Raw genomic sequence first — 27,207 nt, 5'->3', positions numbered from 1 at the left:
CTAATTACTCTTTCCCTTTTGGAGATGGTAGGCAAAGTGGAGACACTTGAAAAGTCGGCGGAAGCAACAGATCGGGTCCCTGCTTTCGGGTTGTATGTTGCTGTGTTCAATAAACAAAGACGAAATTCTTGATTGATTCAAAAGAACGAAAAAAAGGGAGACCTGGAACCAAAAAGTGTATGAGTGTATATCGTTGCGGTTTAAAAAATAAATACGTAACGTTCCCGGGCGAGTTGACTCGCCTTTACCTTTTTCTGGGTTTGTGATACCCTTTCTACTCCGGTTGATGAAGAAGAAGAATACCAACAGTGAGGCAGAACGAATCTCAGACCTTTCCCTGGCTGGTGCCCTGGGAAGACTTTGAACAAACCGAGCTAACCGGAAGTGTGATGATGGTGCTTCTGCTTGCGTTGCCCTCCATCCGTTTTTTCCGCTCACCGAAAGTCCCGGTGGTCATGTAGGCTTTTCGGGGTCGAAACCGGGTGAGAAACATTATGAGTATTTCCGTTGTGAAAAGGCAACCACCGCAGTGCCAAATGTAGACTGTGGAAGTATTTCAATGTGGAAGCGTTGTTTCACTCCCCGTTCAAAAATGTGCTCTTTTAGGCTTTCGACGGGCTTTAAAACCATTCCAATGAATACAATTCAATCCCTCATCCCTAAGCAAACACTCTAATTGATTCTGGCGGGGCAGTTAATCAGCATTACTTAGACACTCGCAGACCTTCCAGGCTCGTTGCCTTTTTGCGCTTAAATTGTTTTCAATTAATCTCTTCCGAAATCCATCAATCAGCATAAAAACCAATGGAAGGCGACCACACGGGGCTTACTGTCCCCGGGCTGACTTCCGACTTCTTGTCCTGAAGGCCTGCAGCGACTGTAGAGCCACTTAAGCCACGCCGGAATCAGCTCAATTTCTCAATTAGCTCCCAAAATCTGTCGCCTGACGGCGACTCAACGCGGGTCTCCCGGGATCGATGGCCGCGCCGTTGATTACACTTTAACGATGGAGTGTCCAGTGTCAATCTTACTTTCGAACGCGCCATTAATTTTAATTCCCTTTCGAACGGATCCATCTTCGGGGTGGGTCTGCCGTGTTGCAACGCAGCATCAACATCATCATCACCGGCCGCCGCACAGCAGCACGTGTTGCACGCAGACCAGCTGGCTAATGACAACACATCTGCGCACCGGGACATGCAGGGTTGGTTTGCTTCGTCGGTCCATTTTCGCATGATCAGCGACAAAAAACACACACACTCCTGTTTGCTAACGAGAAGGCAGCAAGCCCGAATCGAGTCTGGTTTGCTGATTGTTCGTAGATTAGCCCACTGGGCAGCAATCGGTCAAATTAAATAATCAGCCCAGATGAAGCTGATACGCGATTTCCGCAATTTACTTCAATCGCATGACGGATTCTACTGAATCAGTTCTTTTCTCCTGTTCGGTTCCACCGCTGGCACGCTCCCCCGGGCCCGTTTCGCCCAAAGTGCTAGTCAAGTGGTAGTCGGCATCTCGCGAACTGGAATGGGCCGGCTGAAGTCACAATAAAATAATGAGCCGCCGGTCGCTGCCAGTCTCAGCGCGGCCACTGAAAGCTCCTTGCGAGGTGCTCCGGCCGTTGGTGAGTTGGGGATCAAGCGAGTCAAGAAATGAATGAAGCACGAAATTAATTTCCTTCCATTTTCATTCAAACCGAACCATTGCGCCGTGACGTCTCAGAAACGGCTCTAGCATCAGTCCTGTACAATTGTTCCCGCTCGCTCCATATTCCGACTATAAGAATATCCTTTTGCTTCCTCATCAGTCTGAAGAACCTCACCAAAGCGGACACAAACGCACACAGACGTACACTGAAATGAGCCAAAGAACCATATGGCCAGCACAGGCACCAGCGAAGGTACAGGAACAAAAAGCCACCGAAATCCAGCCGAAAAGCAAACGCTCGCCTCCCCGGGTGAAGGTAGAAATGGAGGCACACTACGAACGACCGTGTTCGATGTCAGGTTCGTTCGGTGTCTGAGCGTTTTTTGTTTAGCTCCTGTCCTTTCTTCCTGTTTTGACCACTTTGCTCGATGCGTAATGACGTGCTGGATGGGACGAATGAATGGATAGTGGATGTAGCGGCAGCAGCAGCAACAGCAGGTCCCATCCCGTTTGAGGAAGGAAACATGAGAAGGTGATTGATGGAGAATAGGAGCTAAAGGGGGATGAGGAACAAGTTAAGAATGAATTTCCGACCTGCACTTGCCTTTGATCGCGTCTTCGGTAGTGCCAGCACTGTTTTGAGCTAGTTTGTGCAGAGAAAAGTATTGTAAAGTGTAAGACACTCAAGAGCTTAGGGAAACACGCTTTTATGAAATGGTACTTAGTTCTGTTATAGTTTATGTTGCAGTAGATCCAGAGTGAGTGATCGAGTTCCAACATTTGTTTTTTTCTTGTTTTTGTGATATAGTGATTTAATATTTATTAAGTTTTATTTGATTTATTTCTTTATATGTAGTTGGTAGTTACTTGGTTTAGAGAGATTGGCAGTGTTTCTTTGACGTTCAGTGAGTTACTTGGTTCAGTGAGAGATTGACAGTGACAGAGAGAGATTGACAGTTGAAAACTATATCTTAACTTGATAACCATATATTATTATATATATTTGTATAGTAAAATGTAAACTATACAATAGAAAAAATTTAACATTAAATTATTAAACTTTGCTTAGAAATACAAATAAAAACAAGTATTTTTTCATTAAATTGACTAACCGAAATTTAAAATTTCTCACTCCTATCGAAGAGATTTGAAGAGATGACTAAATTTAATATGACATTCTCTTAATGACATTTACGATTATTCTCAAATCATTCCATACCAATAATCAAGGAAAATAGGAAAATCGTGTTAAAGCATTTAAGACTCATCTGCCTAGCAATTCTAGATGCAATAATTGCTGCATTACATTTAATTTTAAGTCGGGAAATGGTATACTCTACTGGTCTAATAACTGCTATGTATAAATACAAGGTTGCCAAAGGCCAGCTTAGCTTAAAAAGAAAACGTGAGATTTTCTAACAAATTATACAACACCTCACATGAAAACAACTGTAACCTCTAGGGCGATTCGATGAAGCTTTTGCCGGTCGTCGCTGCTGCTGCTATACGCTCACCGGCAAGCTTTGTTAGTTCTTCCTGTCTCAGCGGTTCTTCCCATTGATTGTGTCTCCGTCGTTCTTCGCGTGTCATCTTTTTACACTCCCTTCCTTCTCACAGTCTCTCGCACTCTCACTCCTGTTCTTGTTCTTTGCTTCCTACCTTCACGAAACGCTTATTAAAAATCCTCCACCAGCAAGGTGTAGAATGTTGCAGCATGTGGTCACCGGGTTGCGGTGGCGGTAACATTGCCCGATGCTTCCAATTTTATCTTGCTCACCCTTGCTGCTACTACTGCCAGGGCCGCCAGCCCGCCACACAGGGACACGGATCGGATCGGCACCTCGTCGAAATGCATGAATGTGCATGTTCCGAGGGCTCGCTCAAAGGTTGGGTGCAGATGATCGCCGACAAAGGGCAGAACCGGACCGAAACACAGGAAGATCATGCCGGATGCCTTCGAAATGAGCGGGACACAAGAACGAGATAAAAGGGAACGAACACATAGAAAGAGAGAGCGGGAGAGCACAAAAATTGGGTAAAGTAATCCTAGCATGAAAGCAGCAAGAATGCTCAAAATTCTTCGTACCTCCGAGAAAATGCAGGTAACGCCGCACGTAGTCCGCATGTAAAGAGGGAAAGTGAAGCGATCGGCAGACACCGAGAGACGCTTTGGAATAGCGTGCCGTTTGTCGCTTTGCTTCAAACGATCTTGGTATTTTCGGCCGACCACGGCGTCCATGGGCCGGGAAGAAGTCGTTCCTTGAGGGTGATGGAATCCAAATTCTATCAGCTCGGACTGTCCGGAGGTTGCAATTATCTTTCAACACTTCCACTAGACGGTCGAATTTCAGTGCCGGCGCTACTCGACGCCTCGATCGTTCATGATGTTGGCGCTGTTGATGATGCTGCTGCTGCTGCTGATGATGATGTGAATATGAATGAAAATGGTGATGACAGTGCATCTTTCCGTTCCGGTTGCGTTCGTGAAAAACATCCGATCATCGTTGTGTAGTAGGTTGCTACGCTTTGGAACGGAAGCGCGGCAAACAGGGGAATGGGTATGGAAAATATTTTGGGTAATTACACCGAGAGCCTTATCGGGCTAAGCTCATCAGCTCATCATTATCTGCGGCAGAGGCAAAGATTAAAGAAGAGAAGCAGAATAAGCTTGTGCCGAGATTGAGGCTGGCAGAAGCTGACTGTTTGCAGTCTGGAACCTTGGCTGATGCTATCGTGAGAGCCAAGAAAAGAAGGAAAAAAACAGCGAGTGTATCTTTAATTCTTCGTACTTAAAAATAATTTGCCCCTGCTTGAGTGTTGCATGTAAAATACATCTTGATCGATCGTAATGTCTTGTAGCTGTTTGACTTGAGTGCGTTTTAAAGGATTTTGAACTTAGTTTTAAATTGTTTTGTTTTTTCATATGGTTTTAATTGTGGGGTTCGAAAGGTTCTATCGTAAAAGTAATTTGTGTTTTTTGTTACTATAGAGTGTTGCTAGTCAGTGTCAGAATTGCCAAAATATAGACTTTTATATCTACTGATAACCTTTAACCTATTTATAGCGCACCCTAGAAAGGTAATTTGCTAATTCTTCCACCAATCCCAATTGGTTGGTATATACCAAGAATTCATAGATAGTATAAAGTCAATTTGCACAACAGTTATCAATAGTGCGAAGAATTCATCAAATGTAAATTGTAGATATCTAGACAAGCGATCGACCAGTTTTTTCCAGCGAATCTCAATGATAGTTGGTTCCTTGATATCTTATTATATCTTGATTTCCAAAATAAATCAGTTTTTGAAATAACATTTATACCCATTTACGGCAACAGCAAACAAACCCACCCTAACTACACAACCAGCTGTTACTAACAGCTCCTACAGGCAGCATAGTTGATCCATTTACGTTTTTCTCATCCTTTTCAGCACCACATGAAAATGCTTTCCATTTTTTCCAAATAAACACGTCTACCACCCCAGGGCCTGTGCAGCGCGTGGGGAAAGCGCCGGATAAAAATAATTAAATTTTGTCACGTCGAAAAGATTGATGAATGAACGAAAAAAGCTCCCCGATATGCACGCGTGTAGTTGCGCGGTGTGGTTCCGATTGGATTGAGTTGACACGACGTCCCCCGGGCGCTCTATGTAGCTTATTGATGGTGTCCAATGAAGCTGCACAATCTCGACCCACCGACACGTTGGTGATGGTGGATGACAGATATAATAAAACCATCCTTCCGAGCACACCCTCACTTATTTATCCCTGAGCTTCTCCCCCGAACAGCGCGAGAGAATGCTACCAGAACGATGATAGCACCGATATTATAGTGCTTCAGTATCAGCGATATTACTGCCACATCATGTCGCAACAGCGAAATGAACTCATATCAATTGCGGGAACTATCAGGCGATGCTTGGTTAAGATTTTGGCATACAACCAGCGTGTCAGTTTTTTGTGTTTTGTGTTTTCGGTTGTTGTACGAATCATTTCGTTGAAACAGATAAGCATGTGCCCGACCACCCAAGAGACACGAGACGCGATCAGGAGCCATGAACCTTCATGCGCTGTTTCCGAAGAAGCAATCAGAAGCTCATCCTATCTGTTTCGAAGCACCGTAAACGTTATCGACCGATTGAAGCAGTTACGGCTGCTGCTGCTACGTTCCTCTAGCTCTGTAATCTACGTTCACGCATCTGTTCTGCGGTTCGATCCGTGTGGAAAAAAATTACCACCACTCCACAACCACCACTCATTTTATCCCGCTAAGACCTCAGTCCCCAGTTTTCCGCCCGACAGTTTGTCGTGAAAGTTACTCTGACACTTTGTGCGGCGTTGCGTGCCGTCGTGCCATCGCCGTACGATAAACTCATTCCGGTGGAAATAATCTTCGCCCGCTCGCGCTTTCCCGGTGATTTGATCCCGCCACGGTCGGTCGGGGGTTTGGAGAAAAACATACACAGCAAATCATTAAGGATTCGCCCGTGTCGCAGCGGAAAAATTCCCGCCAGCCTGTCCCGGCACAGCCCAAGCCCCTGTCTGCAAGGGACCGGAGCCTGCCAGAGTGTGTCGGTTTCGGTGATCCACGATAGCGTCCGATAATGGGAAAGTTCGTTTAGCACGCTCGGTCACCGGCAGCCCAGCGGCGATGAGGGTTTTTGCGATTGTGGCAATATTAATCTTTCGACTTAAAATCGGCCCCATCTCCAGTGCCGGTTAATCGACGAGGGGACGCGAGACAGTTTCCGAATTTTTGGGATAGCCTTCCAGCTCACTTAAGCCCGCACTTGACGAGTGACGGAATCTAACGGCAGTAGGGAAGGTTCAAAATCGCAAACTCAAACAGCGCCCGGAGGCTTGAAATCAATTCCCTTTTTGCCAGCCGAAGATTAACCACTTCCTGTTCTGGTGGAAGTGACATTACAAACACGCCACGGTAAGGCCAACGGCCTCCGAATGGAAACAGATTTTAGGGCCTCGGTCGCTTGCTGGGTGTGTCGTGAGTGTCGTTTGATGCAATTAGATAAGAGATGGTCTTTTGGATGGAGCAGATTGACGTGAAAAGATGTTCATTTAAGCGCACGAGCACTAACTGACAGCTTGCAAAAACAAAGCAGCAAGCAAAGCAATCGAGTGGCAATGTGGTGAACTTTTACCCAGTGATAAGCTAGCGTTTTAGCGTAGGCAACAGAAGAAAAAAAATCCAATCTACACCATGTTTTAATCTCTTCTACAAACCTTCACAACATGAGCGGAAACACTCGAACTGCTTGGGAAAATCTGCGTAAGCAATACTAATTAATAATGACACGTAATTTATCCCGCCCAAGCAGCGTGCGAGCCTCACACTACAACGAACAGCAACACAAAGCCAACACAAAACAGCTCTCGAGAGCGCAATTGATTTGCTATGCTCCGTTACTTCCTTTAATAGGCTAAACATGCGTGGAAAACTAATAACCTTTCGCGTAGCAGAGCAAACGCTCCCCGGCATACGTTCCGTGGCAGCCTCGCTGCGCAGTGTGGTATAAATCTCTCCAATTCGAATCGATGACGAACCGGAAAAAGAACACCAAACCGGGAAAGCGCGCTAATAATGGGCGCTAAAGTTTTCGGAAAAGCTTTTTTTTGCTGCTTTCTTTGAGAATGCAGGGGGTGGAGAGAGTGCGAAAGAGAGCTGAGGGAAGGTAAGGAATAAACATTGAACGAAACGGAAGCGCGGTGGCTTCGGAAAAAAAACACACACACACACAAAAAGCCGGGAACAAGCTCGGATCGCTACATCACTCACTCGCCAACCTCATTACTCATTCGTTCCATACGGCGGCTTGGGATTGGGTGGAACAGGAACGGCTGGAACATATGCTGGATACATTAACCGGTGCGGTAATGAAGCGTAGGTCAGTGAGTGGTTGGAGTCAATAAAAATGAATAATTCGAGTACGTTTCCCTGTCCGGAAGGCCGTGCCTCATTGTTCGGCGCAAAACCAATTCCAATTTGCCGGTGCCGACATTCCGAAACATTCTTAAGTGCTGCGCCCGGGCAGATGGGTTTAATTTGTAAAGTGTTCAAATTTTCGCTCGAACGGTTATTACGCAGAAAACATTTGATGTTACTGTACGGTACACAAACCTCAGCAACAAACAGGATGAAAAACAAACTGTGTGAATTGATTTACAGTAGCTGAAGCATGGGTTTTGAGGCATAAATGGTAAACTTTACAATGTTCTACTCACAGTTGAACCAATTTTAAAATGGCTTGTTTGTTCGTTTGCTTGATGCATGTATGATTGAAACGCTTACAGTGTAATTGATTTGACGCATTAATCTTCTGGTATACAATGACGCAATTAAAGTTAGCATTACAGCTAATTGAAATGAGCTCCAAATTTCTGCAAGCGTTTGAACAGATAAGTTGAAAATTTAATTATGCATTTTACACCGCAAGCAAATCACACGTCTCGGAAGACTCAATCATCAGTCGCTAGAAAATAAAGGAAGAGCCCTTGTGAAAAGTTTTTGCATTTATGTATGTTGTTTGTTGTACCAATTATCGATAATCTTCTGTCTATAAACAGCCATATTAAATACTTTATTGAATGATGTTATTTGTTTTTTATCATGATAATATGTTCCACCTATTTCCCTGTCAATGAATGAAGAAGAACAAAGGTATTCACTGCATATATATATAAATTTACAAGACAAATAATGATGAAAAAAGCAAAAGGTTCGTGTTAAAATCAGGGACTAACGGTACGATCAATCACAGTTCGCAAAGAGCCATAGCCTACAACGTAGTTGACCATTTAAGGCTGTTTGACTATCGCAAAACCATACACATGAATAATTTGACAACAATTTAAATAGGTAACAAATGAATCAAAGAAACAACCCCGGATAATATAACGATAATATTGGAGAAGGTAAATGGTTAGTCACGATTGAATAATGTTCAGATAGGCATCTGTATTTCAGTGTGACGTATTTTTATTAATTACAGTTTAACAATGTTTAACAACAATACAATATTGTTTATTTGGGCTCAACAACGGTGTAAGAAAATATACCATCCTTGTCATCGAGACATATGACAACAGTGCAGTGTAAATAACATTTGTAGTTCTGTAAATATTAAACATTTCCTAGCATTTGACAAACTTATTCTGGGGAGTACATAAGGTATATGAGCTCTACGCTCTACTCTATATGAGATCTCTCTAGGGGCGGTTCCGTGGTACAGTCGTCAACTCGAACGACTCAATAACATGCCCGTCATGGGTTCAAGCCCAGAATGGACCGTCCCCCCGTAGCAAGGATTGATTATCTGGTTACGTGGTAATGAATTAAGTTTCGTAAGCCTTATAGGCCGGCATGTTCAAATAGGACGTTACGCCAAATAGAAGAAGAGCTCTACGTAATCCATAAGTATAAAAATCATAACTATGGGTAATCCTTTCCTCAAAATATGCTGGTAAATGTCCTTGAACATTCAATGCAAAACGTTGAGCATTGTCTCCGATGACGTATACCGGTTTTGAGGTGTAGTTTGTAAGCAGACCATGCCAGTTAAATACAATACGTGTCTAATACTCCATCATTATCATATATTCAAGGCAAAATTTGTTCGTCGAATGCAAGAAGTTTCTAGAATTAATTGAAATAATTCAATTTTCCCAACTTTTGATGTAACAGATGCCAGCCGTCTAAAAACAATCATTCAATAGCTGAACTAATTATGAAATATGGAAATGAAAATTTGCATTGCTTTGCTCCAAACTCCCGTCTCTGATACCGCTCATATCTACATTGCAATTTAGCATTTGCGTAACAATTCGATCCCACTGAATGCATCCCACTGAATGCATCCCACTGTTTGCCACCGCACATTGTTTGCCCATCTAATACCAAATGCAAAGCATCGGCTACGTTTGCATCCCTGGGAAACCGCTGCAATTTCCGATTTTTAACCACAGCCATCCGCAATCATTTACGCTGTTCATTGATTGAGTTCTCTTGGTTCGTCAACATCAATTCAGCCAGGTTGGAAATCGTTTCCAGCGGGGGTGTTTTTCGTTACAGCAAGTTGTTTTGCTGCTTTTTTTACCACATCAGACACTGATTTTGCACCTTGACAGTACAGGAGCGACCAGTTCTTTTTGTAGAAAACCGATTCCAGCTGTGATTTGAAATTGACATTCCCACAGGCCATCGCGAGTGGGAAGCGCTTCAATGCCGCGCGCACAGTAAAGCTAATCACAAATTACGACACACAGCAAACAAACCAACTAAACAAAAAAAAAAGAATCACATAGCTTACAGCGTGAACGCCACCGTAGGCGAGTAGATTGTCTTCCCGGGGTGATAATTTTCATCGGCTTCCGGTGTGTTGGCCAAATCCGTCACCCGTCCGTCTGCGCACCGTCCCCTTGGGAATTCTCGTTGGGAAGGTTCGTGTTCACTTCTTTTGCTCGGATTTCATCGTGTTGTTGTCACCGTTCCCAAGGGCGTTTGCTTCCTTTTGCTCGCCTTTTTTGATTTGGTTTTTCTGTTTGGTGTTCGTTTGTGTCTCATCGGTACGGGTACGGGTGTGATAATCCGACCACCGAAACTAAAGCTATCCCGAAAGCCAGTTGCATCGAGATCATTACGCCAAAGCGCCAGAAGCAGGCGGGAGCAGGTGCGCTGTGTTTCCAACGGCCTGGGCTGGAAAAGGAAGTACCCATGGTTGTATGCGCTGGCGGGGCATTGGCCACAAGAACAACGAAGCCTTCTGTAGAGTGGCCCCAGCTCATCCCTTTGCACCCAGGTTCGTTCTGTGCGGACGCCAGCCGTAAGCCGATGATGACTTTTGAAGGCTTCTATGCTGCTGGGTGCAATGCTGGCCAAAGCGAACCATGAGAAGCAACGCACAGTGAAAAGGTAACGGAACCCGCACCGTTCATTCCCACCGACCAGCCCTGATGCTTCCCTTCTTTCCTGTATTTTCCATCGAATCAACAAAGCCCAACAATTCATTCGTTTCGTTTGTTCTGTCGGAGGATGTTATAAGTCTCTCGCTCTTTCTTTCGCTTTCTCTCTCTCTCTCTCTCTCTCTTTCTCTCTTTCTTCCAACGCAAAGCCAACCATACACGGCGTGGTGCACCCTCAACAATTACCACTTTGGAGCAACCACTTCCGGTGGAGGCAATCGTTTGAGAAAAGTTTTCCTCTTTTTTCGAGGCACTACACACTGACCACAGGCAAGCACGATACGGGGGTTGAAGGGAAAGGGGTACGATTGGGTTATGTTTCCAAACATAGAAAGAGAACAAGAGAGAGAGAGGGAGATAGAGAGAGAGAGAGAGAGAGAGAGAGAGAGAGAGAGAGAGAGTGGAAGATTGGCGGCTTTTCGGTTGATTTTGCCTTCATTACATCGCTTGCGTTAACACATTTAACCCCCCCAGCCTGTGCTCATCTACATGGGAGAGGCTTCACCCAAGGTTTCCTGTGCTCGGACGATTCCCACCCACGGCTATCATATTCATCGAACGAGCATGGGCGCTCGTTGCCATCTAAACATAATGCTCGCCTTGTAAAGTTTTATCCTCTATTGCTGATGTTTGATTTTTTGTTGTTGTTGTTGCCACTATTGCTCCCTAACCTACCGGCTGTTAAGCGGAGTTGTTTATTTATTTACACCTAATGCAGGGCTAGGCAGCGTTTTCCGAATGAAACAACACTTTTGCTGGCACTAGCTAGAGCCGCTTGATAGTGAAAGTTAAACACTGCCTGATAGTTTGCGGTGGTGGTGGTGGTGGTGCATGGAAGCGTAATCAGGGAAGGTTAAACAAGGGAAATCAATATTTAACAGTTTTAGTTGGCGTCTGTTGTTTTAAGGATTAGAGTTGAATTTTGGTCTGAAAGGAAAGGAGAACAAAATTAAACGAAAGAACAGGTGATATTATCTCAACACCAATACAAAAGAATTATCAGTGGGGAAATATTATATTTTAACATACACATATATCTCTGAAGAGAAGAAAGAGGAAAATGTTTAAAAAACTAGATGATATTATAATAAGAATAAAATCCCGTGGTACAGTCGTCAGCTCGTACAACTTAACAACTTAACCGTCAGGGGTTCCATCCTAGAATGAACCGTCGCCCCGAAGCAAGGAATGACTTTCCGGCTGCGTGGTACTGCATAAAGCTTCGAAAGTCATGTAAAGGCCGTCATGTTCTCGTAGGAAGTTTACGCCAAATAGAAAAATAACAAAAATAAATAATAAAAACAAATTTATTGAAAATAGATAAATAAAAGAAAAGAAGAAATGATCCTATAAGAAACAGATGGATAAAAATTGGGTATGGGAGGGTTAAGGAATGAAATAAGTTAATGAAAATCAACAATATCAATCAAAAATAGTCTTATTTAAATAATATATCTGTTAAGATTTTATAACTCAAATAAACATCAATCGTTCAGCTTTATGCTTACTGCACCTGTTTTGCAGCTGATTAACGTTTCTGAAAACGAATCGGCCGCAAGCAAACAGTAAACCTATTTTACGGGGAAAAGCCTAAGGAAGCTAGAAATAGCAGCGGACTTCAACAGCCATGCCCAATTATTATTGGGTTTAAAGTGACTTTTCTTGGTACATAAAAATCTGCTCTAGCGAGAGTACTTTGCGTAAAATATGTACACTGCCAACAAACAACTCAACCGTGAAACGAAGCTACCGCTCCCATCAACAACACCAGTGGAAAAAAAAGCAAAAAGACACTTTTTCCTTAACCCAACCTGACCCCGACGAAGAGTCACACCCGACAGAGGACACAAACATCGACACAGACACACACATACAGAGACAAACACACGCCGCCCTAAACGTGACCTTCTTTCATTCCTGTGACTTCTTGCACGCAAAGGTGTATGAGTTTGGAGAGTGTTTTGGCTGAGATGCGGCAGGGCGGCGGTGGCCGAGACTATCTCCACCGGGCACGCTCGAACGGAAGACGCTCGTAAATAGCATTATGTCTAATTTAATAAACGTTCATTTCAGGTGTCGACGTGTGACACGGCCCCGCACCACCCCGGGACGGCTCTGTCGCAGTACCGTGCCGTGCGGTCGCTGGTGGTCTAATTTTTCAAGCACTATCCTGCACTCTGGAGTAAATCTCAAGGAAGCGAAGTTTGTTTGTCTTTTGGTTGGTGCCTGGGCGGACGCGCCTGTGGGTGGGTGTGGATGTGTTTTTCCTGTCCTTTCTGCTTGACTTGCTTGCGTTATGCTCCACTGTCGACATTCGGTCATTGAATCTTAACGGAGCAAATTTAGATTTTCTTGTGTACTTGTTTGTCTGATTTTTATTATGTGCTGGCGGGAAGTAAAACGCGTACCTGACAACGCGTGCCGCACTTAAGCAGTTTATTATGATTGAACAAAGTGTTTATGGGTCATTTTCGATGGTGCTTGTCTTTGAATCTCAAGGCCATAGACGAGGTTTTGTGAATAATGGAAGGGAAATTTAATTTACTTTTCAATAGAAAAGATAGACAAACATGAACAATAATTTGCTGCAAAATTCTTACAATTCATTGTTTGTAAGGTGATCTTAATGTATTTATGCTTCTTATTAGTTTACTCCAGTATGATATTTGTTGAACTATACAATGAAGGATGTTTAAAAAAGAATAGAAACAACGATGACTAATTGAAATGATCGATTTACTAACAATCTACAAACAAACTAACGTAATTATCAAGTTAAACACTAACCTAACATGCATTAGACTAATAGAATAAGTGTTCGCCCACCATTTTATTGTGCAAAAGTTATCCTAATTTCGGGGTTTTGTTTTATGACAACGCTATGCAGAAGCCAACTTCAAACGCCAAACGAAGCAATGCTCCGCATCTGCTTTGTAAATCCTGTGGAAATACATAATCCAGCTTTTGGCACAATATTGTGACACAATGCAAAACCACATCGCTCGCACCCATGTAGTGAAATGCTTCGCTTTCCTTTTAAATCTCAGCTAAGATCTCAACCCTATACCGCTCGTATGAAGGTGTAGAATATGTTGTTCCCATTGCATTGCAACCGAAGAGTAAAGAAAGGAAACCGAGCGCAAACAGCTCCACCAGAAGCAGCATAAAGTGGGCTGCGAATACAGTCCGGAAGTAATAAGCTGGTAGAGATTGGAAGGGCGTTCTAACACAAAACGCACATCCACAATGCAGATATAAATTGGAGCATTCTGGCATAAATTAAACGCCCGTTTTAGTGGTGTCCTCTAGCAAGATGGTTAAGGTGGGTAAGCTTCAGTAAGCGGTGGTTTGACCGTGTGCGCAGCGAAGATAGTCCGATATTTTCCAACGGATATCCTAGCCGAGCTGTCTCAATATAACGCCAGATTTGAACTGCACAAACCTTGCAGCTTGCCACAACAACAAAAAAACAGAAACAAGTCAAACGGAATGCTGCAATATTAGAACGCGCTCTATTCGTGTTACTCTGAAAATGGTGTTTGGATTTTCCTGAGAAACTTCCATCGGAATAAACACACGTGCAGCTGGAGGTGAAGCAACCGTCGCATCGTTTGAATTAGCTCGAAGAGTTTAGAAATGGAGGGTAGGCACTTGTAGAGCATCACCAACCTGCCAAAGCTCTCAAAAGCTCACTGCTTAGTGTGATGCGTTTTTCCCGGGACGGTGGCAAGCTTCCGGGTGAGATGATTTTTGCCAACCCGCTCGTGCTCTTGATGGGTGGCAAATTTCATTCTGACGGCAAGATGCTTGCGCAGCCTTTTGCAGTCGGTGGAAAAACAACAACGGTGGCACTGATTAAATCGCAAGCAGCGCCACGGTAAAATGTTGCTATACCAACAATGCGAAGTAAATGGGAAACCTGGCTCGTGCTTGCACTGGTGGAATCAGACGACTCCACTCCACTTCCACTGACAGGTACATATGTACGTGTGAGCTGGTGTGCGTCTACCGGCATGATGCATATTTAATAAACCCCTAAAAACACGCAGCAAGCAACCTTTTCGAGCAGAGGGCTTTTACGATTTAACTTCACCATCGGGAGACCTGGTAATCGGATGCTTTATTAGCATACGCTTTTAAACGTGCATTGCTACACTGCACCCGGGACGAGATGGAAATCACTCAAACACAATCCTTCCAGCTAACCAAAGCTTGTCACCGGGCTTGATGCACGCCGTAGTGCCACATCGTTATGCAAGGAATCGTGCATGCAGCTCGCCGGTGAATACGTCATGCTCCCCGTCCTTGCATCAGCCCGCGCCGTCTGCCCTATCACCAGTTTGTAGGCAGAAGTAATTAAAATTATATCCCATTCTTTCACTCGTCAATGCGTCGGAATTAGGTCCTACCCGAGTGCTGGGCAATGGTTCGAGGCACGGGATTCGCAAAATGCCAATCTATCCCAACAGGTTGCTTCGTCCCTTCGTCTGCTGCCAATTATTTTCAGCTTAGCATCAAAACCGATCACCTCAAGATGGAGACAGTAGGCGTGCGAAGCCTGCTACTGTGCTACGAGACATGGGTTCTCTCGTAAGACCAAGAACCATCCATCCATCCCCACGATGGGACCTGTCCCCCTGGATAAGCCTTCGGTCCATTCGGCACCGGCTGACGGGTCTGGGCGGGGTTTGGGGGCTTTCGCTGCCAATGTTTCAAGATGGTGACGATTTCTAACGAAGCTCTCTTCTCTCTTGCTATCCGAGATTGGCAGGAATCTCGACCCGACGCGTTGTACTCGTTTCAGTGCTTGTGTGTGTGTGCATTGTGTGAGCGTGGCATTATCGCATTGAATGATTTATTAATATCACATTTAAGGCCATCAATAACACATACGGTACACCGATAGGATTTGTTCGATCGTTCCGGTGGCAGAAGCTGGAAAATTTCCTGAATGCCAAGTGCCTTGGGTTTTGTCGTGAAGATTTGCGACGGAAACGCAGCGCTCACGTGCGTTCAAAGATTGGCTAAAAGCTAAGATTGTATAGGGTGAAGTGTGTTCTTCTCTTATAGTACTATTTTGCGTTGTAGTAATAGTAATTAGTGAGGTCCTGTTGTTATTCTGGAGTTCTACAATAACCTGTGTTTCTCAGGGATATTAGAAACGTAAGAATGGTTCATCACGTCATATAGTTTGCAATCCAGTGAATGCGAGGGAATTTGTGCTCAGCTTTACTAGGAATTTACATATAACTAATGCAGAGTACTTCGATATCCCAATGGTATACTAAAATTGCTGCAGCCAGCTCAACATGTTACAAAGCGAATCAAACCAAAAAATTTCAACAACCAACAACCAAAACAGTACTACAAATGATCTGTGATTGGTTGCTCGGACCACATGCGACACAAGTTTGATAGTTTTGAAATGGGATTCTACGGATTTAAAAATGAGCTCACAACCTGTTTACAGAAAGGTTCATCGCATTAACTTAATATATCTTTCATGAATTCATATCTCTTGTAAAACTTTGCCATTCATGAATATCTTACTGTTTTTATATTCTGCAATATAATCGTGATATCTTGATTAGAAGCATGATAAGTTTATAAAACGTTTTCTGACCATTTTTCGATAAATTAAGCCACTTCTTAGACGTCTTAGCGTCTTCTCTGTGATAGCAAATCAATGATTCCGTGTAATATTTTCGCATTAAAGCTAAAAAATGTTGACTAGGCTCGCACCTGGAATAGTGAATATCTAGATTAACCAAAAATTTGGCTTTTAATTTTGTTTAAGGCAAATATAATCACAGGTAAATTATATATTTATCTGTTAATTGCATTTCAAAATATAACTAATGTGAAACGCAGGTAAAATGTCTTAATTTGAGTGTGAAGCTTTGTAGGTTCATTCATTGTTTTTAGCTGTTTATTAGTAATAGAATTGAAAATAGTTGTAGACATAATTTCACCGTCTTTAAAGGTAAAGTTTCACCAGACCTTTAAGACACGATTGAAACATTCTTGAATCTCTTAAAATGCAAACCAAAACTTCTCTAACAAAGAGTAAGTGTTCCAGAAATCCATTGCTCAAACGCTTAAAGCTCCAACGAGATTAGTTTTCGTAGGATGTTACAAAAAAAAAACGAAATTAAAGCTCTCAACGGAAACCCTGACGGACCCGCCGCTTAATTTGTTACAATAATTTTAATTTCAACTTTATGCACTTTTTTATCGCCGTACCGTTTTCTTCCCGTATTCCTCGACTCAACCACCGGCACTCCAGCAGTGAAAAGCGAACGTACTTTTTTGTGTTAAGACCGGAGCATAAAAATCATAAAAAAACACACACACATACACTACTGCTGCATACGCGGGCGAGAGCACGCTCGGAGCGCATAAATTTCTTTCCACTTATCCGCTAACAATAGGTTTATGTCGCGATGTCTTTTCATTTATGTTATTTTTCGCTTGCTGTAGTGTTTTCTCTTGCCTCTTTTCTCCGTTTCTTTTTAGTTTCCTCCGACCAGTAGCATTCACTTGCGTGTGTACTCCGTTTCTCCCCACCAGGGAGCTGCATGTGTCCGTTGGCTTGGCAAATATGAATGAATGAATAAATGAAGTCTGCGAAGACGCGCGCACGTCTCCCGGTCGAGAATGGACAGAACAAAGGGACAAAGGGACCTTCGGGACAGTCCAGAAAAAGCAGCCACAGCAGCAGCAGCCTCCTGTCTGGCCCGCTGGTGGAATGGATTTCCGCGAACTTGTTAGAGAGCGGTGGAAAGTGGGGGAAGAATTTTATTAAAAGAAAAAAACAACAAGGAAATGTTGAAACGTTAACTGTGGCGAAGGCTAGAAGCTGGGAGAGAAAAAGAAAGATGGAGCGTGTGAGGCACACGGCGCTGAAGCTTTTGCTAAAAAAGCTACGATTTATTATGCGCTTGCCACTCCAGCTCCTCTGCACCCCAAACGTATCAGGACGGGGAAACAGTCGCCTCACTTCGTTCGTTCGTTACATCGCTTCGTTTTCATCTGTCAGGCCCACCTGAGCCTTGGCAGCAGCAAAGGCGCACCACATTTGTTGACACAATGGACACGAAAAAATGGGAAATGCGCAGATGAATTGAAAGGAATAATCGAGCGGGAAGCGGCTGGGGGGGGGGGGGGTGGAAAATGAAGCAATGGAAAGGAAAAACAAACGCGTACGCAAACCTTCTTATTTTATGCTGCTTTAAACAAAATAGCGGAAGCAAGAAAGGAAGGAAGGAAGGATGCCACGTCAAGATGTCACAGGTGTCTCATGTATGCGTGTGCGTCTGTATGTGTCAAGAGCTCGAAGAAAAACGTGCATCAAACAATAGAGCAAACGCAAAACAGCAGCGGCCCGCAGCGACCTCGACACCCTCCCGCCCGTCCCATCGATTGCATACGTGCCGGGAACGGTTGTAAGCAGATTTAAGGGAAAATTAATGCAAATACACATCCCGCGCCCGGCTTAAGGGACGGCCCAGCACTACACTGCCAAGAGAGAAAAAGAAAGCGTCTGCCAAGTGAAAGTACGTGAATGCGCGTGAGGTGGAACAGGAACGGACGGCAATGAGAGGAAATGTGTGACGCAGGGCGGGAAATAAAAACTGAGCGCTTTTCGTTTCCAAACGACATAAAGACATGAAAGCGAAACAGTCAAGCGATTTTTTGTTTTGCGTATCCCTTCTAGCTGCACCTTCATGCTTTCCGCACCACACCAGGATCGCTTCAGCCGCCGCTCCGGGTTTCCTTCGCTTCGCTTTTGACGAATATTTCTCCTGTTTGAATATTTAAACATAATATTTGTTTTGCCAAATGGGTTTTCCATCCATCGGCGAATTCCGAGTGCTTGCTGCCTTTGTCATCGCCTCCGCCATCCCTTCCCCTTGCGCGGGGGTCTTTGAAATCACCATACACAAGAAAGCATCCATTTGACCGCCATTATTGCTTCCTCTGCTCGCGCTTAAAACCGTAACCGTCCAATCGGAGAGGAAGCCCTCTCTTGGCCGTATTTTTTGTCACACAGCAGAAGAAGCAGCAAAAAACGTATCCATCAGCCCCTGCGAGGACAGGGAGAAAAGTGGAAAGCTTTTGTACCTTTTCCTTCCGTACCACCACCGAAAAGCGAGCCGCTCGTCCTTCGCTGGCTATAATTGGGCTTATCTTCGATTTGAAGCTGTGACAGCAATAAACAAGACTTTAATCCGATCAAATAGGGATTTCCGATTTTCTTGCCCACCCGTTTCCCCACTGTACCAGCCCGAGCCCAGCTCTTAGCCTCCTGCATGGGTTTGAGTTTTTGTTTTTCCATCATACTTCATTCCTCGCGATTATGCCGTGTGTTTTCCCCGTCGCTTCGTTCGCTCGGTTTCGCTCGCCCATTTTCTGCAAATCGCATCAGGAATATTTCAAACCGGATTAGAGACGGAGGCCGGACGGCGCTCGGCTGCGAAAACGTTGTTTAGGACCGCTGATTCCCGGATTTTGTGTCGCGTCTTTGCGTTCGCTCGGTTTGCATTGGTTCGCCCACTGGCAGTGTAAGCTCAACGCTGCAAAGGTCACCCACCCAGCACCACGATGTTTGCATACGATCGCAATTTTATGCGCCGAGAAGCACACCACTAAGGGGGCGAGAGACTAAAAAAGAACAAAACTCCCCTCCAGTGGCCTACTAAACAGCGGATAAGGTAACCGATTTTCGTTGGAAATGGTAAATTGATAATTAAAGGCTTTGTGTATGTGTGTGTGTCTGTTTGGGTGCGTGGGCGTGTGCGATCCTTTGCGTAGCATGTGCGAAGAGTGTGGAAAATAGTTTCGTTCTGCTCGTTCGCCCGCTCGAATTTCCTAAAACCACAAAAGGTACGGCCGCCGCCATCGGCTTCAAACCAATTGACCGGCTTTAGGGCGGCTCTCGAGCGGCCGAAATGGATTTGGATAAGCGGGCATTAGTGTGGGCGCGCTTTTTTTCCGGGCGGGTGGAGGTGTTTTTGTTTTTTTTGCTGTTCCTTCCTTCGTTCCTTGATCCGTATGCAAATGAGCCGATAAGTGCAGAGGCAAGAGCACCGACATTATTTGCATTCTATGGATGCCGATTATCGATTGAAGATAAGCAACCCATGGAATGTTTAAGTGTATGCGTGAGAGAGAGAGAGAGAGAGAGAGAGAAAAAAAGAAGGAGATAGAGCGATGGGGAGGAAGGCGAGATGTTTTGATAATATTTATATATTATTTGAGCAACAGTACAATTGTCCAGGAATGCTTTGGGGTGGAATTCCCTCGTTGGACATGCCTTAATCCTGCTCATCCTTCCTTTGAGTAGGAATAAGTGTGCCAATGGTACAAAGGTAGCTATTTAGTTGGGAGATGGACAAGGTGAGATTATGTGGTTTATTTAAATAGCACTTTATTATTTCCATACTTAAATCGATGGGTTTTTCTGGACGTTATCTTATGATCCAGAGATGAGTAGCTTGGACATTTATTTACTCGTCTGTTTTTTTTTTAATCTATTTAATTAAATACATATGTATTGCAAAACTATGGCACATTTACTGACGTCTGAGAGCTTTTTAAGCTCTTCACAAACTGATTATAGTTTTTAATTTATACCATTTGGAAATGAATTTTGGTATTTAGTTAAAATATTACAAGGCAAGCTTAACATTGAAGTTATATTTATCAACCACCTGTATTTGTATCAGTGGATGGTAAGCAAAATTTCAAGTTTAAATTAAATTGATTAAATATTGATCGCAGTACGAAAATAAAAGTCATTGAAGGATTCCTATAATACAGTAGAACGTCGATTATCCGGGCAGCTCGGGACCAGGTACATGCCGGTTAATCGATTTCCACGGATAATGGTCCAATAAATGTCAAATTATCAAATTCACTGGTTTTACTGAGAATTCACATTAAACCAATCAATTAATCATTAGTAGATTATTTTTTGAATCAATCACAATAGATTTTACAATTATTCTTTTTCAAAAATGCAGTCAAAAAGTATCACAGTCAAAAAGTATCACTAGACACTAGATACCTGCACAACAAATGTTTTTGTTAACCGGTTCATCGCAGAAAATGTTCCCCACGACAGACCAACTGTCAAATTCATGCACACGGTTAAGCCGCTCGCCGGTTAATCCGTTCCCGGAAAATCGACGTTCTACTGTACACTAAAAACTTTTTTTAAAATAATTTAACCAAAAGCCAACAAAGCACGATATTAATTGAAAATGGAAATAGTCGTTAATAAAAGTTAAACTTCAAAATCGCATATTTCCTGCACCAAATTCATTAGTTTTAATAACCATTATGTTCATTATTCAACATAATACGAGAAAATCATTTAAAAAAAGAGCAATATTCGTCAACCCTATAACCATTTACACGTATTAATCAATGACACAACACATATGGCACCCCATTTTGGCACCCTCAGGTCATTGTGCACTTGCTGTGACTAGCTTTCAAATAAAAATCATCCATAAAGCAACCAACAGTAGTAGAAGCGGCAGCAGCAGCAGCAACAACAACACCCAATAACCTACACAGCATCAGTTTGTATGTCAAAAATTTCCCACGACCTATCGACACCGATTCTACCGGAGCCAAATTTGCATACGACCAGGGAACAAGCTCATGGATAAGATTTATGACTCCGTCGTTTCTCCTTGCGCTCGTTGTGCTGTTTGTTGAGTGATCGTGTCCGTTGTGTACCTTTTGCCGAAGCAGGAACCATACCTATGCTGTCCTTCGCTCGAAAACCCATCAGCCCAGTACGCTTTAATTGCGTTCCGAAGCGGGATGGGGGAAATCGCCCGGTTTTCTGCAGCGAGAAAGATGAGTCCTTGGTGGGTGGTGTGTATGTCATCGAAACGATTTCCTCCTAACGATGCAACCTGCCTCGTTTACATTTCGATCAAAGTGCGCTTCAAACGGGCGAACAGCGAAGGAGAAAGAGTGTGTGGGTGCAAAAAAAAGGCTTCAGTTTGTGATGCGTCTTTAGGTAGAGAATTAGGACGAGCCACGGTTTTGATGTCAAGCAACGCGGTTCCGTATCGATGAGAAAATGCGCTCTAAATCCAATCAAGCATTTCCCTCCCTTCAGACTCACAAAAAAGGGTAATAGAAATGATGAATGGAGGACGTTTTGTGGCGCCTTTTAGGAAAGGGAAACCACTACGCTGGATTCAAAGCGATCCTGCAATCCGCTGAACCTGGAACCGTTTGTTCGAGAGGATGGAAAAATCGGATCGCAAGTGCTGAGTGCGTGCTTACGTTCTAGGAGCTCGTTACGCTCATGGCTCATGTCTCGATCAGTACGCATCTTTTCCCCGTTTTCCATCCACACATTCATTCCTCGTTCATACCGCAGCAAGTGCAGTAGTAGAGCAGCCTTTATCTGTTGGATGGAAGATGGAGTTTTTTTTAAATATCGAAATTACGGCACAGGATTGTGTCCTTCCAGTGGACTAGCGCACTCGTACCGCGTGGTGCGTCCAATCAGTCTTAGTTAATGCTGTGGAAAAGTATAATCTCCCAGCGAAAAGCATACCACCAGGCAACGCGTTTCAGCGCGAGAGTGGAACAACTGCGACCGGCAAGCACTAATTACAAGGAAAAGCACTCGTAATCGAACGCAAATCGTACGAAACGAGAGGCGGCTGAAAATCGCCAACCGTCTCCGCCCCAACCGACTGTTCGCACTCAACTTGAAGGATATTCCTCCAAGTGGCAGGTCCAACCAGTCGGTAGGCCCCATAATCCTTGCGGGTTTTTAATCGTGGGCTGTAATTTGTACGCCTTGCGCGGGATGGTTTTTGATCGATGCAGCGGGATGATTTGTTTCCCAACGGGGCGGTGACGACTATGGGGACTGAAAGCCGGGCTCCATTAATGATGAACGGTGACGATATGGCTTTCAGTGGAACCGAACCCGAATCGAGGATTTTAATGATTAGAAGTGAATAATTAAAATTCTTTGCCTCCAACCGTCACATCCGTCACAAATCGTTCGCTCGCTTCATTTACCGTCGTGCGGTGTTGCTTTTGCTCGGTTGATAAATGAGTTTTCCAGCCTGCCTACTGGTGGACTGCCCCGTTTGCACACTTTGAGCCAGAGTTTGATGAATCCCGATGAAAGACAAGTGAAACAAAACTAGAAGCTCGTAAATCACGCAGAAAAAAGGGGCACTTTCTGGTGGGCGGCGGGTGTCAGCCGGGAAAAAGGGGAAAATTGTTTTTCTTTCGCGGAATAGAATCAATAGTAAACGGGTTGAAAAGAGGACATAGTATTGCGTAATGGATGCCTGAAAGGGGTGGAGCAGTTCGTTGCCATTAAATACTCTGTACGCAGACTACGAGCGAAGGGAAAGGCATGAAACTCATCTATTTGATATTGAAACGGGGTTATTGCTATCCGTCCTTTTTGCGGGAAGGGATACAATTCGCAGAATCGTTACAAACCTAGTAGGAAAGGTTATTTTTACTTTCATCAATTTGTCGTATGATCTATTTTTGCTTACATTTATTAAATTCTAAAGGAAACAGCGATGTAATTGCATCGACTTATTTTATGAAGTTACATGAAGCACAATGAGTACATAATAAGCATTTATAGTATTTCGATTGAGGTATTTCTTTTACAAAGGGAAACATTATTTTATGTGGTCTTATTTTCAGAAGTATGACCTGTACAGAATTTCTTAGAAATCTTCATTTTAACATCATTCCTTTCCCACAACATTCATTCACAAGAATGTTGCTTTCGACTACCTCTAATAGCTCAAGACAAACTCAAGATCACAGTCGCAGGATGTTTGCTACTTCCAAATCGAATTTCAAAAGTCTAATAGATGTTGTCAATATTGTTGTAAACTAACTAATCACAGAAAATCGTTTTTGAAAATTTCAGTTCTGTTAGAATCTACATGCTGGGTATTTTTACTGTTTACTGCTAGTTTTCTCTAGTAAAGTTTATAGTGACTTTAAAATAACAATTTAATAGCGTTCAACTCGAAAGTGCATATTTATTTGTCTACGCATAACACTTAAGCTCTTTGTCATAAATTAGCCTATTTCAAAAATACCTGCGACGCAGTATATCTTTTCGAATTGTGGATCTACTTATTTTGAGATAAATGTTTCGATCTTCATATGTTTTACATCACAATACATTCATTTAACATTGTGTCAAAAATAGACGTGTTAGTTACAAAAAGTGCCAATCGAACAATGTATAACTTTAAGAAGAGAACGGCTAAGTTTGAAGAATTGTATTTCATGTAACAAATCAGATAGAGTGCATGTTTGGACAATTTCGACGTGCAAAGAGTTTTTGGAATTAAAAGGTTAAGTGATACATTTAATTTTAGTCTTCTCAATTTTAAAATTACCTTGAAACCATACAGTGTAATGAAAACATCAGTTTGTAACGAGAACATCAATTCCCAACAATCTGACCTTAATGAAAGCAACATGCAAGAGTATGTATTTAATTAAACGACTTTCAGAAATCAATATCATTCAGTTCCAAAGAGTTCACCGAGCACTCTGATAAAGTGTTGCAATGTTGTAGGTATGGGTTCCAAAAAATATATCAAACGTCTCCCCTCTGGTGCGCCAGGTTTACTCGCTTATTGCAACCAATTTTGCAAAACAAGCCGACGAAGATACGTTCCGTAACACTCTAGTTCGCTTGCCTCATCTAGAGTGTCATCTCACGCTAACCCAGTGCAGAGGAACATTTGCCACGCGCAGCAAAGAGCGAGTGTTCACGAATTTTTTTTTTCTCCCTACAACATTTTCCCTCCAGCCTGATGTGCAAATTCGAGGATATTATGATGTCATCAGCTGGTTTATTGAAGGGATTCGTTAGTGTGTGTAGGATGTCCACACGTGCCCTCGATTGCAGCCGGACCGACTGCAGCAGCCGTGCTTAGTGCCGAACGTTTTTCATCAAAAACCACCTCCCACACCGTGTACTGAGACCCGGGATCGCGACCACTTTGCCCTTCGTTTAGGCCGTGCCGTGCGCCACACAGGAGTGTCTCTGTTTCGCGAAGAATATTTCGCTGCACCAGCGGCAGCGTGTGTGTGTGTGTGTGTGTGTGTGTGTGTGACAGCTGGACGGGTCCGGGGATTTAGAACACTTGGAACCGGCAGGCTGGCAGCAAAAGCAGCGCAATTAAAAGAGTCCCCAACAAAAACGGGGGCGCCTCGAGGCACCGGCTATGCTTATGTAGCAGTGAGTGTGTGTGTGTGTGTGTCCCTGTTTTTCCGGTTCTATCTCTATGTTGGCACCCGTTTTTCGCGCCCGCTGGCATATGTTTACGTAATTTATTTATGCACTCCCGTACCTGTGACAAAACCCCGTGCAAACTCGGCGCAAAGCACTAGGTGTGCACCGGTGTGTGCTGGGAATTTAATAAATCCTCCACAATAATTGCTGACATGCGTTTGCCAATTTTTGGCCAAAACCGGGACTGCGAGCAACGAACACGGCGAAACGAAGACGAAACAACAAAAAAAAACGGGACAAGGATACACAAGGTTTGCGTTCGCGTGCGTCCGGGTTTTCCGTCCCGGAGCGACGAGAACATCCATCCAACGGTTGTCCACGTGCGATCTAGGACGCCCCGGTGTACCAGGTTGAGCATGTTGACAACCGTTTCAATTTGCCCACATCCCACGATCGCTACGATGTGCTCTACGTGTGTGTGTCGCTCGGTTTGTGTGCATCTGTCCACGCAATGTGACATAATATGTAGCACACTGTCCACGGCTAGCGCTGAATGATGGCGATGATTGACGAGCGAATTTATCATCGCGTGTGACCCCCGTTTGACCCGTCCTTCCGACGGTAGCACTTGCGGCAGGGTCGCTGCGAGCGAGCATGAAATGTTATTTCAGCTTGCTGCAACCGGAGAAAAAACGGTCACGGTACACTGTGCGGCGGGGTGATAACGATAACACTGTGTACTGGTGGAAAAGTATTGCGGTAGAATAACATCTTCTGCGAATTGTCACTTTTCGCTCGGATGGAGCATGTAAGCTAGTCAGAACCTGATTCATTGCATGATTGACAAACGGGAACATAGGGTTGTACCAAATTTGGTTGCAATGCAAGGTGGAAAATACTCTCAATGACATGTAATTAATTTTAGATTTGCTTGTTGTTTCGTGAAAAACTGTCGTATGTAAAAAGAATGTTGCTAAATGATGTAGCAATTTATCTGTAAGAATCTGATAATCTGGGCTTGACATTAAAGTGGGTAATGTCGTGAGGAATATGTTTTGTTTGTTCAATTTAATCATTTAAAAGGGCTTAATACTTAATGCGTATTTATCTCGTTGTGCCAAAGAAGTTTTGTAATTTGAAATTATAACAAAACTACACAAACCGTGGAATTCAATTGTTTGTAGTGGAAAACACAATGAATATCATTAAATTCTCCTGGCAATGTTAACACTTGAAAAAAAAACAAGTCAATTTGTTTCACTACTATTAAGGCCGGGCTACATTGATCGTACTCGCAAGTGTAATTTCAATTTTCACTAGCGCATCTGGCGACGGCTGACCGAAGCATTTTGCCAAACAATTTGGAGTCGCCTCAGAAAATACGTTATTTTCCATGTTTTTTACTTTAACTGGACTGGAAAAGCTTTGTAATTGATAGATAAATATGTTGTGCGAGTATTTCAGCAGTTTCCCCATCAAAAAACGATGAAAAAACTAATTAATTTTGAGATCCAACACCACCATTCCCTCGACGACTAAAAAAAACTTCCACCAGCCGCCGCCAGATGCGCTAGTGAATATAAAAATTACAGTCTTTCCCCGAGTTACGCGAATAATGCGTTCCGGAGACATTCGCGTAACTCGGATTTTCGCGTAAGTCGAATATCACATGTTACAGCAAAAATATACTTTATTTATCATAATTTTTGATTCAAGTTAGTTCATTTATGTAATTTAATACTTATTTGATTCAATTGGTGTGGAGAATTCAGTTATTTCTGACTTTTTAGTGAATTAAAATTTTGAAATATTGCTAATTATTTTTCATTTGACAATTGATGGAGAAAATTGTACTGATTTGACATCTGAACTGTCAAAAATAAAAAATTCGCGTAACTCGAATTCGCGTAACTCGAGTGTCGCGTAACTCGGGGAAAGACTGTACACTTGTAAGTACGATCATTGTAGCCCGGCCTTTAAACTCTCAAAATGTACATAGTAATGTTTATATTAAGAAAATAATAATAACATTTTTCATTGCTTAACTTAAATTGAATATCCTTGGAACAGACAGTTTCAAACATCAGGTAAAATAAATTGATTTAGGATTATCCGGCGCAACAACCGCTTTGCGGTCTAGGCCTACCTCAGGAGTGTCCGAAACCGCTCACGGTCTCGCGCCTTCGTCTGCCAGTCCGTTATCCCGGCCTTTATGGCGGACGTCTCCACACCATCTTGCCACCTCAATTTGGGCCTACCATGCCTCCTCTGTCCTAGTGGACGGCCTAAAAAGACTTTACGGGCTGAGTCGT

The sequence above is a fragment of the Anopheles coluzzii genome, chromosome 3, assembly GCF_943734685.1.
Source record: "Anopheles coluzzii chromosome 3, AcolN3, whole genome shotgun sequence".
NCBI classification, from domain to species: domain Eukaryota; kingdom Metazoa; phylum Arthropoda; class Insecta; order Diptera; family Culicidae; genus Anopheles; species Anopheles coluzzii.
The sequence above is the reverse complement of the archived record's forward strand: the minus strand, read 5'-3'. Positions refer to the sequence as shown.